The sequence below is a fragment of the Onychostoma macrolepis genome, chromosome 21 (assembly GCF_012432095.1).
Source record: "Onychostoma macrolepis isolate SWU-2019 chromosome 21, ASM1243209v1, whole genome shotgun sequence".
Taxonomy (NCBI): domain Eukaryota; kingdom Metazoa; phylum Chordata; class Actinopteri; order Cypriniformes; family Cyprinidae; genus Onychostoma; species Onychostoma macrolepis.
This window is the reverse complement of record NC_081175.1, coordinates 26,110,458-26,127,475: the sequence shown is the minus strand read 5'-3', so window position 1 is coordinate 26,127,475 and position 17,018 is coordinate 26,110,458. Positions and strand designations below refer to the sequence as shown.

At 39.3% G+C, this 17,018-nt stretch overlaps 1 pseudogene; it reads left to right on the top strand.

The window, feature by feature from the left end:
- The first annotated feature begins 5,400 nt into the window (after window positions 1-5,400).
- On the top strand, window positions 5,401-8,455 carry LOC131528388 (urokinase plasminogen activator surface receptor-like; annotated as a pseudogene).
- The last annotated feature ends 8,563 nt before the right edge of the window (window positions 8,456-17,018 follow it).

Below are 17,018 nucleotides of genomic sequence, written 5' to 3'. Positions count from 1 at the left end.
AAGAACATGCTCAACTATAGTCCTTTATATTTCATCAAGAACAAATGACCCTTCACCTCGTCCCCTTTATTTTTCTTTTCTCCTCCTATTCCTCTTTGTCTCCCGCTACCAGGATTCATTTTCCAAAACACATAACCACCTGTGCTCTTGTTCATATCATCCTGAGATTCTGACTGCTGTGTCATCAGTTTTGCTACTGAAAGTTCACACATGGATAAATGTGTGCTATTTGTGTTCATTTTGTGATTCTTGAGGTAGTTATATTGTGTGTTTGTGTTTTCTAAATGATAACATGGTTAAACCTGTGCTAATGATGCCGATCTTGTGTAGAGTTTTGCAGAAAACACTGAGCAAATTGGAGCATGTGTGAAAACAGGTGAAATGTGTTAAAAGTTTGGAGAAACGTGTCTTTGTTTCAAGAACTGTATGAATGGTTTGGAAAATTGTGCCAAATGAATCAGTTACAGTATGTTAGCAATTGAGAAAAACTGTAAATAGGGTAAATTGTAATCTGTAACCCATTACATTTTCAAACTAACCTTCCCAACATGTCCTGTATTTGTGCAGAACTGAGAGTCGACTGTCTAGGGGAGGCAGAGAAAGTCTTCTCTCAGAAGACTAAGAAACTGTTATAGTATAACAAACAAGGGTACTACCAATACTGTAGTGCAACTTGGCAGAGGATGCTGAATTTATTTATTTATTGCTGTACGGTAACTGACAGTACATTCCAATGTGTGTTTACTGTATATTCAGTTGTTTGGTTGTTGAACTTTTCTCTTCTAGTGCTTTTCATCTACTGTAGGATCACTTTACAGTATATGAAAGTAAACTTTTCTGACAGCTTGTTGCTGAATTTCACTGTATCTGCACCCCTCTATTTATACTGTATACTGTAACAGTCATTGACTTGCAAAATGTCTCCTGTTTCCCAAAAGGAGGTTTTTGTAACAGTGTTTTGAATTGATCTCATTAGTGTTCTCTAGTCAGGAAAATAGTCTGTGTATTTGACAGCTTTGTGTGTCATCTGAGGCCAAGGTTTGAGTCTGACAAAAGAGAATGTGTTTTTGACTAAAATGTTTGACTTTGACCTGGAAGTTTGAAGTTTGCACAAGTTGGTGTGTAGTTTTGAGATTGTGTTTATAGTTGTGAGAAAATGGTGAATTGTTTCATGAATTGTGTGCAATCGAGAAAAACTGTAATCCTGTCCTTGTATCATTACTATAAATACTATAATCTTGGATCTTGTATCATTACTATAAATAACTTTACCTTTAACTGTATAAAATGTGCAGGATAAAAAAATGGGCCTATAAATATAAAAAAAAAAACGTTTAGTATAATTTATGAACCAGAGAGAATCATTTCTAAGTGAATATGTGCCCATTTAAATTACAATTACAAACTACTTTATTAGTGACCCATACTCGGAATTAGTGCTCTGCATTTAACCCCTCCTAAGGGCACACACACAGCAGTGAACACACACCCGGAGTAGTGGGCATTTATGGTGCAGCGCCCAGGGAGCAGTTGAGGGGTTGGTGCCTTGCTCAAGAGCACCTCAGTCGTGGTACATTCACTCCCCCCAGATACAATCCCTGCTGGACCTGAGACTCGAACTTGCAACCTTTGGATTACGAGTCCGACTCGCTAACCATTAGGCCACGACTTCCCCCTAAAAATTTTCCATTTTGACAATCTTCAGTAGTCGACATTTGAAGTGGCTCAAAACCTTTCCTCAAAGTCGTCCTAAAACCAAAACAATTCCCGTTCTTGTCTTAGGACAAGTTTTATGAACTTTTTGATCCACTTCAAATGTTGACTACTTTAGTGGTAATTTAAAAAAAAAAACTCTTAGTACTAATCTCACAACAGATGGTCAAAAAGTCACTTTAGAACAAAAAACAAAAAACATTTCAGCATATTCTTGAATTATCCATTTTCAGAACACAAAATCCCAAATATCTTTTTCACTAGCTTACGTGTTTCATATATCGATACTATAAACCTCACAAGGAATAACTGTTAAATTCTATAATGGCTGCTTTTCTAAAATAAGACAGCCTCAATAACACACAGTATGGCCAACAAATGAGACCTCCGGAGGTCCCTATGTCTCATTAAAGGATCACACTGGCAAAAAGTTTATGAATCTCAGTTCCGTGCTCAAAACAAAGTGTTCTGCTGCTCTGATGTCACTGTATTTTTTATAAACTACACTCAATCAATATGGAGGACCAAGAGCGCCACTTAAAAATAAAATTAAGAATCAATTTATTGATTTAATAATTAAAACATAAAAATGTATATAAATAAATCACGTTTAAATGGACAAATTAATTGACATATTTAAAGATGTTTATTTAATTATTGTTTTTAAATGTAGTTTAATAAAACAATAAAACAATCGATTTAAAAAATAATTTTTAAATGTGTAAATAAAAAGAAAAATTTAAAACTGTTTATTTAATTCATGTTTTAAAACGTGGATTAATAAAATAATAAAAAGTACATTAATTAATCATTTTAAATGCACTTTTTAAATCGCTTTTTAAAAAAGCATTTGGCAAACGCTTTTCTCTCTCTATTTGCCAATTGCTTTTCTTTGTCCTTTTGCCAAATGCTTTTCTTTATCCATTTGTCAATCGAGTTAAAAAATGCCATTGGACAGTACACACGTGGGAGCAACCAATCAACTTTCACCTCGATTTGAAGAGCCAACCCCTCTTGTATATGTACAGTAACACGCACTCTCATTGGACAGTTAGAAAAGCTATACGTCATTACAGCAGTAGTTTGAAGACGGGTTCGAGGGATGCAAAATGTCAGGGGAATCTAAATGTGTTTGGCGAGGGATTGTTGATGATTTGTTAGCTTTAGCTGATTTCTGCGAAAAAAAAATTCTCCTCTTGATTATCATTTTATATACAGAAGAGTTTTAGAGTTGAGGAAAGATGTTGCAAATGCAGCGGATAATTGTGGTTGTACAGCAAATGGAAGGATTTGGGTTAAGTTTGATGAGGCACAGAGTCTCATTCAACGAATCAGTCCCTCGGAATGCAGCAGTAGACACGCAATGATTGTCAAGGTGCGTTCACGCCATATTGTAATAACCGTAATTATGAGATGCCAACTTGTAAAAATCGTTCACGTCCTCATAGAAGTTGTAATTACAACTTGTGAACTTGGAGTTTTCTGAGAACTACGGCTTGTACCACGTGACCGTTGCACCTCACGCGGAACCAGCGGAAAATGGCGGTGCTTTCAAAGAAAGCTATAGGCCTTTATCACAGTCCGCGTGTCGTCACATCTGGCTCCGATTAGTAGAGTAAAGGAATTTCCGCCTGCTTTATTGTCAATGGACAGACGCCAGTTTTGTGAAGAAAATTAAACTAATTTAGTTTAGTTGAACATTGACGCAATAAACGTCAATGTTAAAACTGCATATTTATACCGATTCCATACCATGTATCATGTCATCCTTCATTTTAATGTGTAACATTAGCCTATCTGAGCGAGGCGACTGTCAGCGTCAGATTAATGAAGAGCACGCAGCTCAAATTACTTCCAGAGGAATACTCGGACTGATTTAATTTTAATTTTAATATTATATTGTTTATTTTTTAATTACATTTATTGTGATTAACCTCCCGCTCTTGTTCACAGTATAATGATTTACATTTACATTTACATTTAGTCATTTTGCAGACGCTTTTATCCAAAGCGACTTACAATTGGGGAATACATAAAGCGATTCATCTTGAAGAGGCAATCAGACAGAGGAAGTGCTCGTAACACCAAGTCTCAGGCATTGTTCAAATAAGTACAAGCTAGCAAGGGAAGGAATAAATAAAGAGATTTAAAAAAAAAAAAAAAAAAGTTTTAAGTTTAGGATGAAGTCAAGTAGTGTCGAAAGAGATGAGTTTTCAGCTGTTGCTTGAAGATTGACAGGGATCCAGCACTCCGGATAGGGGTGGGAAGATCATTCCACCAGCCAGGAATGGTGAACGAGAATGTTCTGGAGAGTGATTTTGAGCCTCTCTGTGATGGTACCACGAGGCGTCGCTCACTAGTAGATCTCAGACTTCAGGAGGGGATGTAGATTCGTAATAGTGAGTGGAAGTAGGCGGGTGCTGAGCCTGTGGTTGTTTTATATGCAAGCATCAGTGTCTTGAACTTGATGCGAGCTGCGACTGGTAGCCAGTGCAAGGAGATAAAGAGAGGTGTAACATGGGCTCTTTTGGGTTCCTTGAAGACCAGTCGTGCCGCCGCATTCTGAATCATTTGTAGAGGTTTGACTGTGTTTGATGGAAGTCCAGCCAGAAGAACATTGCAGTAGTCCAGCCTAGAAATGACAAGGGCCTGGACAAGAAGTTGTGCAGCATGCTCCGTCAGAAAGGGCCAGATCTTTCTGATGTTGTGTAATGCAAACCTGCAAGATCGAGCAGTCTTTGCAATGTGGTCTTTGAAGGTCAGCTGGTCATCAAAGATTACACCAAGATTTCTGACCGAAGTTGATGGGGTAATTGTTGATGAACCTAACTGGATTGTGAAGTCATGCTGTAGAGTCGGAGTGGCAGGGAAGACAAGAAGCTCAGTCTTTGCCAGGTTGAGCTGTAGGTGATGTTCTTTCATCCATGCCAAGATGTCCGCCAGGCAACCTGAGATCCGTGCAGCTACCGTTGGATCATCTGGTTGAAAAGAGAGATAGAGCTGTGTGTCATCAGCATAGCAGTAGTAGGAGAATCCATGTGCCTGTATGATGGGACCCAGTGATGTAGTGTATGTGGAGAAGAGGAGGGGTCCAAGAACCGATCCCTGAGGAACCCCAGTGACCAGTCGATGTGCTATAGATGCCTCCCCTCCCCAGGCCACCCTGAAAGACCTACCAGTGAGATAGGATTCAAACCAGCGAAGTGGAATCCCAGTGATGCCCAGTGATGAGAGGGTGGACAGGAGGATCTGATGATTGACAGTGTCAAAAGCGGCAGATAGAGCCAGCAGAATGAGGACTGATGATTTGGAATTGGCTTTTGCAATTCGCAGGGCTTCAGTGACTGAGAGTAGTGCAGTCTCAGTTGAATGGCCACTCCTGAAACCTGACTGTTTAGCATCCAGTTTGTCGTTCTGTGAAAGAAACAGTGAGACTTGGTTGAAGACAACTCGTTCAAGTGTTTTCGCTATGAATGGAAGGAGAGAGACAGGTCTATAGTTTTCTATAAGAGAAGTGTTTAATATAGTTTTTTTGAGCAGTGGGGTTACCCGAGCCTGCTTGAACGCAGTGGGGAAGATGCCTGTGAGGAGGGATGTGTTGATGATGTGTGTGAGTGCCGGTAAGAGTGTGGGAGAGATTGCTTGCAGAAGGTGTGAGGGGATTGGGTCAAGAGGACATGTTGTAGGATGGTTGGAGAGGAGAAATTTGGATACTTCATCCACAGTCAGGGGACAGAAGGAGAAGTTGGGAGTTTCAGCAGTGGATGTGGTTGAATGATATTGAATGATATTCAATCATTGCACGCAATCATGGAGAATAACTTGATTAAGATGATCAAACATATTTTTAATTATCATCTATGGGCTGGAAATATTTTTTATTTGAACAACTTAAATTTGATGCAATTATAGAGGATTGCATCATAAAGTCAGCACGTGAAAAACGCATTATGTTTACAAAAAGTTTGCCCTAAACCTTTAATTTAATCATACATCCTATAGTCATAATTAATGTTTTAAGCTTTGGCTAATTCTAATGCTTATTAATGTGATATGTTGATTGTATAGTTTTCTCGCTGATGTGTGTTGAAATAATGTGTTCAGACAGTGAAGAATTGCCTATACACATACAGTATGGCTCACGCGCTCCTGTTTAAGTCACAAAATACGCATCGGGATATCGTGACAACATATTCCTTCATTTCATAATGCTCAATTAATTGTTGTAAACTGAGAATGGTGTCTTTAGAAGACGTATATGTGCTGAATTCTACATAAATAATCCACAACAATGCCGTGCTATGGGCACAGCCATTGATAGAGGCTGCATGGAAGTTCTTTACGCTACTATTTGAATCTTCCGCGAAAGTGTGATAAAGGCCTTATAGATATAGATAGGCTACTATAATGTACTATAATATAAAAAACATTATGTAAGTTTTCATACTTTTATTATTTTGTTGTTGTTTGTTTAGGTTAGCAATGTTTATCGCCGTCATTAATAATAACAAACCGTTTGTGCCACCCTTTGCAGCAACAACTGCAATCAAGTGTTTGCGATAACTGGCAATGAGTCTTTCACATCACTGTGGAGGAATTTTGTCCCACTCTTCTTTGCAGAATTGTTTTAATTCAGCCACATTGGAGGGCTTTCGAGCATGAATGGACTGTTTAAGGTCATGCCACAGCATCTCAATTGGATTTAAGTCCAGACTTTGATTTGGCCACTCCAAAACCTTAATTTTGTTTTTCTTGAGCCATTCAGAGGTGGACTTGCTGGTGTGTTTGGGATCATTGTCCTGCTGCATAACCCAAGTGCGCTTGAGCTTGAGGTCACAAACTGATGGCCGGACATTCTCCTTCAGGATTTTCTGATAAAGTGCAGAATTCATGGTTCCATCAATTATGGCAAGTCATCCAGGTCCTGAAGCTAAAGGAGCCCCAGACCATCACACTACCATCACCATGTTTGACTGTTGGTATGATGTTTTTGTAATTTTTAACGTAGGGCCAGGTAGTTTTGGACAGCTTTTTTCCCTTAATAAATGAAATCATCATTTAAAAACTGCAGCTTCTATTTACTTGCATTATCTTTGTGTAATATTAAAATTAGTTTGATGATCTGAATCTTTTAAGTGTAACAAATATGCAAATAAATAAAAAAAACAGGAAGGGGGCAAAAACCTTTTCATGGCACTGTATAAAGCATGCTACAGATTTACAGGTGGTCTGTGGCTCTCATTTATTTAAGAATGTTTTCACATGGATGTATAATAATGCTTTTGGCCATTAAGAAACACCTCCATCAGTTCTGTGTCCAGAAATCAGGATGTTTTTAAATCAAATTCTTAACATTGCGGAGTAGACTCAGTGTGATCAATTAGTTTATAATGTCTTGTCATTACTGTTACTATTCAATCCAAGGTTATTTATGTTAAACTTTCATTTTCTCATAATGACCCTCCCCTTCTGATAAGCTATAAAATAAGTACTGAAACAGGTACGTTATTTCATTCACCTCCTGATCAAAGATGGATCTGCAAATCTCAGTTTTTCTTCTGTTTATTATTTTCACTGCAGGTACAAAGACGATTTATTTTCTATTTTTATTGCATACAAAAAGAGACAATTTATGTCACTCTCTCACCATCTCTCTCTTTTATATCTAAAGGACACTCTCTCAGGTGTTATGAGTGTACAAGTCTGACAGGTTCTTGTGAACAGCAACAGTTGACATGTCCCAGTGGATTTTCCAAGTGCATGACTTCAACAGCAGTAACACAAATTGGTAAGTCCAATATGATTTTTTTCAAATTTACTGTTTTTTTCTTACTGATGAAGCTGCTGCTATAATTTACTGATGTTACAACAGTGGAAATTTAATTTTTTTGTATTAACAAATGTTTAAAATGAGATAATGCAAAACATTATTTCTCTTCTGTTCTGTTAGATGATGCATAACGTTTACTGCTGCTTTCTACAGCACAGGTCTTTCTTGTATCATTCATGTTTTTTAGGTGACATTAGTTCTCAGGTGAGTATTAAAAACTGTGCTGTTGACTGTCAAAATGGGTCCATGAACTTCGGAGTTGTAAAGATGTCTTATTCCTGCTGTGACACTGACGTTTGTAATGCCAAAGACGCTACAGGTATTGTACTTCAATGATCATGCACAAGACTATCTTCTTTAAAGTCAGCAGTCATTTTACTTCCATATTACATTCAGTCAGAAAAAAAAAAAGATTTGTTTCATTAGATGTTATGTTTGTAGATAAAATAAAATAAAAGAACACTTGTTATCTACTTATGTAGATCTCAGCTCTATTGTCCCCAATGGAAAGAAATGCTATTATTGTGATGGGCACAGCTGTTTAAACATAACGAGCTGTTCAGGGAGTGAAGACCGCTGCATAACAGCAACAGGTGAGAATCTGGAAAAGGAAGATCATTGTCATTATTTTTGTTTCTCCATCATTCACTTTAGATGTTTTATAAAGATCACTTACACAAATTACCAGTTTGACTAACCTGTGTTTTCTGTCTTTTCATCAGAGAGTTTCGGAAGCCAGTCAACAGTTATAAAAGGCTGTGTCTCTAAATCTATTTGTGATGCCACAACACTGATTAGTAGTGTTTATGGCATCTCATGTTGTTCAGGAACCTGTGTAACGGTGTTCAGAGCGTCACTCAGAGCTTCCTGTTCCTCTGCTGTTCTCTGCTCTCCTTCATCCTGCTGCACTGAATCCAGCAGCTCTTCACAGTCTACAATCAGACACGCTGTACAGAACAGCCTAATGTATACAATTAAAATGTATACGTCAACTCAGTTTGTGTTTGAGTATTGATTATTATATCTGAAAATAAAAAGCAACTAATTTTAATAGTTTGGGCTCTACTGTTAATTTTTAACCTTTAATATTGAGAAAAAGTTTTATACTAATGAAAAATATTTGACAATTTCTTAATATAAAATACTAAATCAACTATTCAGGCAAATCAGAATCCTATAGTCAAAGAAATTAAGTTTTTAGTCAGAAGTAAATTTATTCTATGACTTATATACAGGCCGATGCATATATAAATGTTTAGCTGCCCATATTTTATTTGAAGTTATGTCATGACAGCGACACTAATTTTAAGTTTTCATTTAAAAATAAAAACTATAATTTAACAGACGTGCAACTTGTGTTGTTGGATGAGCTACTTTTATGTCATACCATATTAAAAACAAACAAACAAACAAAAAAACATAAAACAAGATCATTTTTACTCCACAAGTCTAAAAACATAAACATGTCCACAAATCTATTATTAATAAAGACACAAAACACTTTGATATTCAACATAATACACAGATCTAATTTTCCAGAAACACAAAATTAAATCAATAAACCTCAAAACTGTTTTGACTAAATCTTGCAAATGCTAATAATATTCCAAAAACATTACAAAATTAAGAAGAGCCTATTCTACTTAAGTATTGAAAGTAAAAGTAAATGCAAAATGGAAAAGAAGCAAATGAATATATATAAAAAGTTCATACACAGCTTAACTCTTTCTTCCATTTTGTAATTCTGAACTAAATTAGTCTGATGTTGCAAAAAGCAAGTCTGTGTCACGGACACGCCAGGCTCTTCCACCTATCAGCGCTCACAATTACCAGAATACTAATCACGCACACCTGATTGTCATTCACCAATCACCCACACAGCACTATAAGAACACACAGTCCACACAGCCACATTGTCTGGTCTCCCAAGTGGAAATGGACTCAAACCTATGCTGAATTACTCACCTGTTGCTCCAAGTCTCTTCGATCTCCTGTGTTCCCCTCATGTGCTCTGTCACACCAGCTCCTGGAAAACCTGTGAACCTCGACGTCTCCGTCAGACCTGGTTATCAAGAACATCACTATCAGTATCATCTCAAGTTCAGTTAAAGACTCTGAATCTGCTATACCCATCAGTTCCTTGATCTCCTGCATACCGCTCAATAAACCCGTCTGTTTGATTCTAACTCGCCTGTGTCTCGAGTCTGACTTCCCGTTACAGAAGACCAGACCATGCCATCATGAATCAAACAGACCTTGATCCATTCCAGGAAGCTGGTGGATGCTATGAGAAGAGCTCTCAGTCAAACCACCATTGTACCAGCACCAGCACCAGCACCAGCCCCGGGTCCTGCACCCAGTACTTCTTCTTCGGCCCCGATCTACACAGCCAGTCCCATGGTCAATCCAGCGCCCTACTCTGGCTCGGCGGAGGAATGCAATGGCTTTCTCATGCAGTGTTCGCTCGCTCTAGAGATGCAACCGCATCGATTCCCCACAGAAAGAGCTAAAATTGCCTATATTCTAACTCCGTTAACAGGTCGTGCGCTTCAATGGGCAGAGTCATTATGGCACCAGAATGGACAGGCCACACAAACACTGGGGGCTTTTTGCACTCATTTCTGAGAGGTTTTCGGACGACCCGCTGGAGATGCTTCAATTGGTGAGCAGTTATATCATTTAAAACAGGGTCAGAAGTCTATTCAAGAGTATACTCTCCGTTTCCGCACCTTAGCAGCTGCTAGTGGTTGGAACGAGCGCTCCCTGCTGACCACTTACCGTCAAGGATTAGAGCCCTCACTCCGGTTGCATCTCTCTGCCTATGATGACACTATGGGGCTAGAGCGTTTCCTTCAACTCTCCATCCGTGTTGCCAATCGAATTCAGGGCTGTATGGAGGAACATGTATGCCAAAAGCCAGCTATTTTTCTCCACCAGCCAGAATATCCCAGCTCTCCAGAACCAAACCCCGAACCCATGCAGATCGACAGTACCCGTCTCACTTCGACTGAACGTCGACACCGGCTTAACCAGGGATTATGCTCATACTGCGGCAAGGACGGACATGTAATAAGGACATGTCCTCCACGACCTGTCGTGAGTGTGGTTTCTACCTCTTCAGTCAATATAAAACCTCTAACAACTACTGTTCAGATTACCACTCCTCGTCATTGTGTTTCAGTCTATGCCCTCCTCGATTCTGGGTCAGCCAGCAACTTCATCTCTGCCGACTTATATAACCAACTCCAATTCAAGAAGAGACTCAACGATGTCTCGTACAAGATTCAGTCAATAACAGGCAAGCCCCTGGTGAGAGGAAAAGTTCGATACTGTGTGGGTCCCATCTGGTTGCAAGTCGGTCCGCTCCACAAAGAAGTGATCTGTTTATTGGTTCTAGAGGAATCCACCACTGGGATAGTGTTGGGGCGCCCATGGCTTTTTTCCCATAACCCATCTATATCATGGTCCACCGGAGACATCCTGAAGTGGGGTAACGACTGTTTCCCAGAATTCCCCAAACCAGTAAAGTCCGTTCCAGTGCTTCCAGTCAATTCCACATCCATTGAAAGTCCCCTTGAAAATCGCTCCATTGACATTCCCTCTGAATACTCCCACTTCAGTGACGTATTCTGCCCAAAACGAGCCTCCAAATTACCACCTCACAGACCATGGGACTGTGCCATTGACCTTCTCCCTGATGAACCAGTGCCCAAAGGTAAAATCTATTCACTTTCCATCCCCGAACAGAAGGCAATGGAGGAGTACATTTCTGAGGCTCTACAGCAAGGATACATCCGACCGTCCACATCCCCTGCTGCTTCCAGCTTTTTCTTCGTGGCTAAGAAGAACGGAGGCTTGAGGCCTTGTATTGACTATCGATCACTCAACAAAATCACTGTCAAGTACAGATATCCCCTTCCTCTCATCCCATCTGCTCTGGAACAGCTTCGTGGAGCCAAGATCTTCACCAAGTTGGACCTCCGGAGTGCTTATAACCTCATCTGGATACGTGAGGGGGACGAGTGGAAGACAGCCTTCGTGACACCCACAGGACACTATGAATATCTGGTGATGCCGTATGGTCTTGTCAATGCTCCCTCCGTATTCCAGGGCTACATGAATGAGGTGTTCCGGGATTACCTCCACCGCTTTGTGCTGGTTTACATAGATATCCTAGTGTACTCCCGGAATGAGGCTGAACATCGGCAGCACATCTCGGAGGTTCTCCAACAGCTCCGTGGGCACCAATTATACCTCAAGGCGGAGAAATGCACCTTCCATCAACCTTCCATCCAGTTCCTCTGTTATCACATCAGTGCTCATGGCATCAAGATGGACGAGAGGAAGGTGGAAGCAATCAAGACCTGGCCCATTCCATCCACCATCAAAGAACTCCAACGATTCCTAGGTTTCTCCAACTTCTATCGTCGACTCGTGCATCCTAAATAGTATGTGAGATTATAAGTGTGTCCCAAAGCATAGTATATTGAAAAGAGTATGCCAAAAGTCCCCGTATGGTCTACTATTTCAGGTTGATTTTTTAAGTGTGGATCCGTGCACACTCTAATGGCGAAAATTGCCCACAATCCATTGCACTTTGGCGACTACAAACATGAATAAAACTCGTTAGAAAAACTACAAACGTGGCGGATGTGCACGGTCGACGGTTAGGTAGAGAGGTTTACAAAAAGGGGTTTGAGTTAATACATAAATACTTTTTACCAGGTTAAATGTTGATTATTAGTGTTATATTTCATCTGCAACCGCAATGTGAACTTTTATAAACATCCATTTGGTCGTTAACTTTTAAATGCATCATTATGCAGGAAATATGAGTTCTACGCATGAAAGACCCGCGACTGGCAGATCAATGAGCTGCTACTTTTCTCTCCAATACGGTAGGAAGTTAAATGAAATGAAATGTGGAGGATGTTAACTGTGACAAGATGATTGACAGGCCAGTTTACAGTGACAGCTGGTGCGTGTAACAGGTGCGACAGAGCGGTGCGTTGAAGACGCAGTTGTGTGACGTGATAGTACGTCTCAAAGCTTGCCTACTCTTCTACTACACACTCAAAAGTGTGTACTTTTTCTTCACCAAAACAGTACATACTTTAAGCGCATAGTAAGTAAGCACATTGGGACACAGCATCAGAGCTCGGACCACCAAGACTCTTCAGGTCGCCATCTTGCACCGCCAACCCTTGGTCAGAAGATTTGATGAGAAGCTGAAGTACGAGGTGACGTCAAAAAAATCGTTGATCCATTTTAGCGGAAGTGACGAACTGCAAGCTTTGAATGCTTTATATCTTCTAAATGCGAATTGTGTCACTGTTTTGGAGCACACTGCCTTATATAACCTTAAGACTAGCATATACTAACACTTTTTTTTTCTTCTTTGAAACATAATGTTGTAACTGTTTGAATAAAATTTTAAAGTGCATTTAGCATCATTTATCAGCAGGTGGCAGCAGATGATCTTTTGTACACTAGAAAAACAACACCTTTGTGTTTGTTGACATCAAAAGGCTACTGGAGAGACTACAGCTCCATGCATTTTTTTTGTATAAATATGGTGTTTTTAAATGGCTTCTCTCTAATGTTTTTATAAGCTAGCGGTACATGTTCTAAACTTATTACTAATCACAAAACATATAATCATAAATAGCCCATAGTTAATTGTATCAATATACAGTATATCATAGTATTGGTTGCTTGTTATAAGATAAATGTTGTTCCATATATGCATTTAACCCAGAAACTGTAAACATCAGATGGAAATGGAACATGAATCTGTTACATTGCACTAAAAGAAGAAAAACCCCTCTTTGCCTCTTCATTTCAGAAAACCACTCATGCCTCTGTGTAATCTAATCTGCTTTCAAAACCAAGTGCAATGACTGGCGATTGATTGAGGTCTTTTGATCTAACATGTAATACATGTTCAAAATGTTGGAGATTTTTGTAGCTGAACTTATTACACATCGGCTACAAAGTAAACACACTCATTCCCATCTCTTACACCACAAGAGTTTGTGATTAAACAAACAGAAAACTGATTTACCAATGGATCCTCTGCAGTGAATGGTCCATACAGCTGATAAAAACATCACAATAATCCACAAGTAATCCACACCACTCCAGTCCTTCAATTAATGTCTTGTGAAGTGAAAAGCTGTGTGTTTGTAAGAAGCAAATCCATCAAGACATTTCTTCAAAGCATTGCTTCCTGCTAAAATACAAGTCTACCACCAATAAAATTGCTTTCTTCAGTGAGAATTTGTCCTGTCTGACAGAAGAGAAATATGCACAGATCAAGCACCATTTACAAGCAAAAAAAAAAAAAAAAAAAACCGGAAAGAAAGAAGTCCAAAACAGTTCAAAACAAATATGTTGGCGGGTAACAGGAAAAGAGGATGGAAACTAATCTTGACCTGGTTTCTCAATAACCTTATAATCACTACCCAGTGTAGGTTGCATCTTAAACTGCAGTCCAGTCCAAAGATTTGTATAAACATACAGTTAAATCTCTTTTGTCAAGCCCTTCATACCTACAATCTTAAAAATAAAGGTACTTCACCATGCCATAGATTAGAAGAACCTTTTTTGTCTAAATGGTTCCATAAAGAACCTTTAACATCTGAAGAAGCTTTCTGTTTCACAAAAGGTTCTTTGTGGCGAAAGAAGGTTCTTCAGATTATAAAAAGTTAAGAAAGAGATGGTTCTTTAAAGAACCTTTGACTGAACGGTTCTTTGTGGAACCAAAAATGGTTCTTCTATGGCATCACTGTGAAGAACCTTTAAAGCACCTTTATTTTTAAGAGTGTATATGCAGCATGGACCTATATGAGTTTCCTGTTTTTGGAGGTTATTACCCCCCTTTTGAAAAGCTATAAAATGAGCACTGAAACAGCCACATTATTTCATTCAGCTCCTGACTAAAGATGGACCTGCAAATCTCAGTTTTTCTTCTGTTCGTTCTTTTCACAGCAGGTATAAATTGCTTTTTATAAAGTTATTGGGTACAAATACAGATTATTGGAAGTCTCACTTTCTCTCTGCCTCTATTTTTATTACTAAAGGACACTCTTTCTACTGTTATGAGTGTTGGACCGATTCTAGTACAGAAGAAAAGGTGATATGTCCCAACAATTGTAAAACAAATTAGTAAGTCCAACATAATACATTGAAATTTGCTGTTATATTTGACTGATGGAGAAACTTCTATAAATTACTGGTGCTGCGACAATGGAAATAGACCACTACACATTTTCCTGGTGGAATCTATTGATATTTTTCGATATTTAATTTTTTTTTTTTTTCCTTAGAAGTTTAAAATAAGAAAATCATGAATTTAGTCTTTTCTAAAGTTTTTACATATCTGGCTTTTTTTTTTTTTAAATGTTTGTTGAACTGGTCTTTATCACTCTATCATTAATGTTTTTCTCAGGTGACATTAGTTCTAAAATTAAGATTAAAGATTGTTCTGATGACTGTCAAAGTGGGTCCATTAATCTCGGCACTACAAAGATATCTTTAGTTTCCTGTTTACAGTAACAAATCACAAGGGCAAAAAGAGAAATAGCCAGAAATCATGAGTAATAATATTTCACAAATTTCTCTATAATTTTGTGTGTGACCCATTAATGCATCATGTTAAATGAAGGTGCTGGTATTGATTCAGATTTCATGATTCAATTAAAATTTTAAGCTCTTTATTTGATTCTTGTCTTAATGCAGTTCATTTTGTATTGATTCATATAGACTCATTTGGAAACTTTTTTTTTTTTGTAAAAATACAGTATTCCTACATACAGTATTTGTGTCTTTTTAATGGTTCTACTATATGACTGTTTTTTTTTTTTCACAAAGAAACAAGAAAGAAACAGACCAATATTAGTGTAGATGCCATTCCTCTAACGATGTAACAAGTACATTGGGTGCTCTGGGAAGTGTTGGGTCCGGCTGACCCAATTAATGCAGCCGAACAATCCTTCAACGGATCTGAATTATAGAAATGCGATAGTGTATTGTGTGTAAGCCAGGCTAAAGAGATGGGTCTTTAATCTAGATTTAAACTGACAGAGTGTGTCTGCTTCCCAAACTGTGCTAGGTAGATTGTTCCAGAGTTTGGGCGCTAAATAAGAAAACAATTTTGATATTCTAGATATTATCAAATGGTCAGAGCCTTGAGATCGCAGCGGACGTGAGGGACTACAGTGTGATAGAGCTCACTCAAATACTGAGGTGCCACACCATTCAGGGGCCTATAGGTAATTAGCAGTGGTTAGTGCAGTGTTGACAGAACTGGGCTAGTGTGGTCATACTTCCTGGCTGTAGTAAGAACTCCAGCTGCCGCACCCTGAACCAGCTGGAGTAGAGCTTGTAACTGGGCCAGTATCCTCAAAGGGAAACCTTTGTACCTTTCCCTAAGGTGTGTGTTAGTACCATAAAATGCAGTGTTGGGAAGGTTACTTTGAAAATGTAATAGGTTACAGATTACAATTTACCCTATTTAAAATGTAATAGTAGTGTAACTTTTTCAATTACTCTATTAATGTAACTGATTACTTTTGATTACTTTTCTAATGAATGTTTTCAACTGTTAATCATTTTCAAACATTTACACCATGCAGGGCTAACCTTACTTTAGTGCTCAACACCGATTACCGTCAGACTTTCAAAATCCTTCATCATTAAGATGATTGAATTTGAACATCCACCACAAAATCAGACTTTAGTACCACCTTTTACTTTGAGATTGATCTGAAGTTCAGTGCAGATTTAAAATAATGAGAAACAGTTTACTGATACTGTTTTTGTATTCAAATCTTTGCATAACTACAGGAAACACTGCATCTAACAATGCTTTTGTAATATATATATATATATATGACACTGTGGGTGTGGCGTCAGGCCTCGGAGAGGCTTTTATTAAACAAAAACAATAAAATAAAGTGTCCAAGGGGGAAACAGTGTCCAAAATAAACAGGGGGTCTGGTGTCCTCATCGTGCTGGGGCTTGTGAAGGAGGGCAGTGTTCTGGAAGGGAGGGTCCAGGTAAGGGGCGGAGTCCGGCGGCCGCACGCGCTCCCGCTCGGGTCCGGGGCGCGAGGGGCGGCGGCTTCATCCTAGCGGCGGCTCTTCCTCTTCTTCCGCGGAGTCCGGCGGGACTTGTTCGGCCCGGCATCCTGGCCCGACGACCGTCCACGGGTTCGGCAGCTCACGACTCTGGTGGCGCGAAAGTCCCTCTACGCTCCCTTCCTGGACCCACGAGGACACCAGCGTGCATGCACAGGGGAAGAGACCGGTCTCTCGAGGAGAGGCGCGCTTGGCAATTAAACAGCGGCGGTGATGAGGCTTCATTCTGTTCAGCTGTGCCTCATCACACGCCGCCAGCCCTCGCTGTTTCCACGCCCCTCCTCTCTCGCACACTCACTCCCGTCGGGAGCCTGGTGAAGGGCGGCGAATAAGGG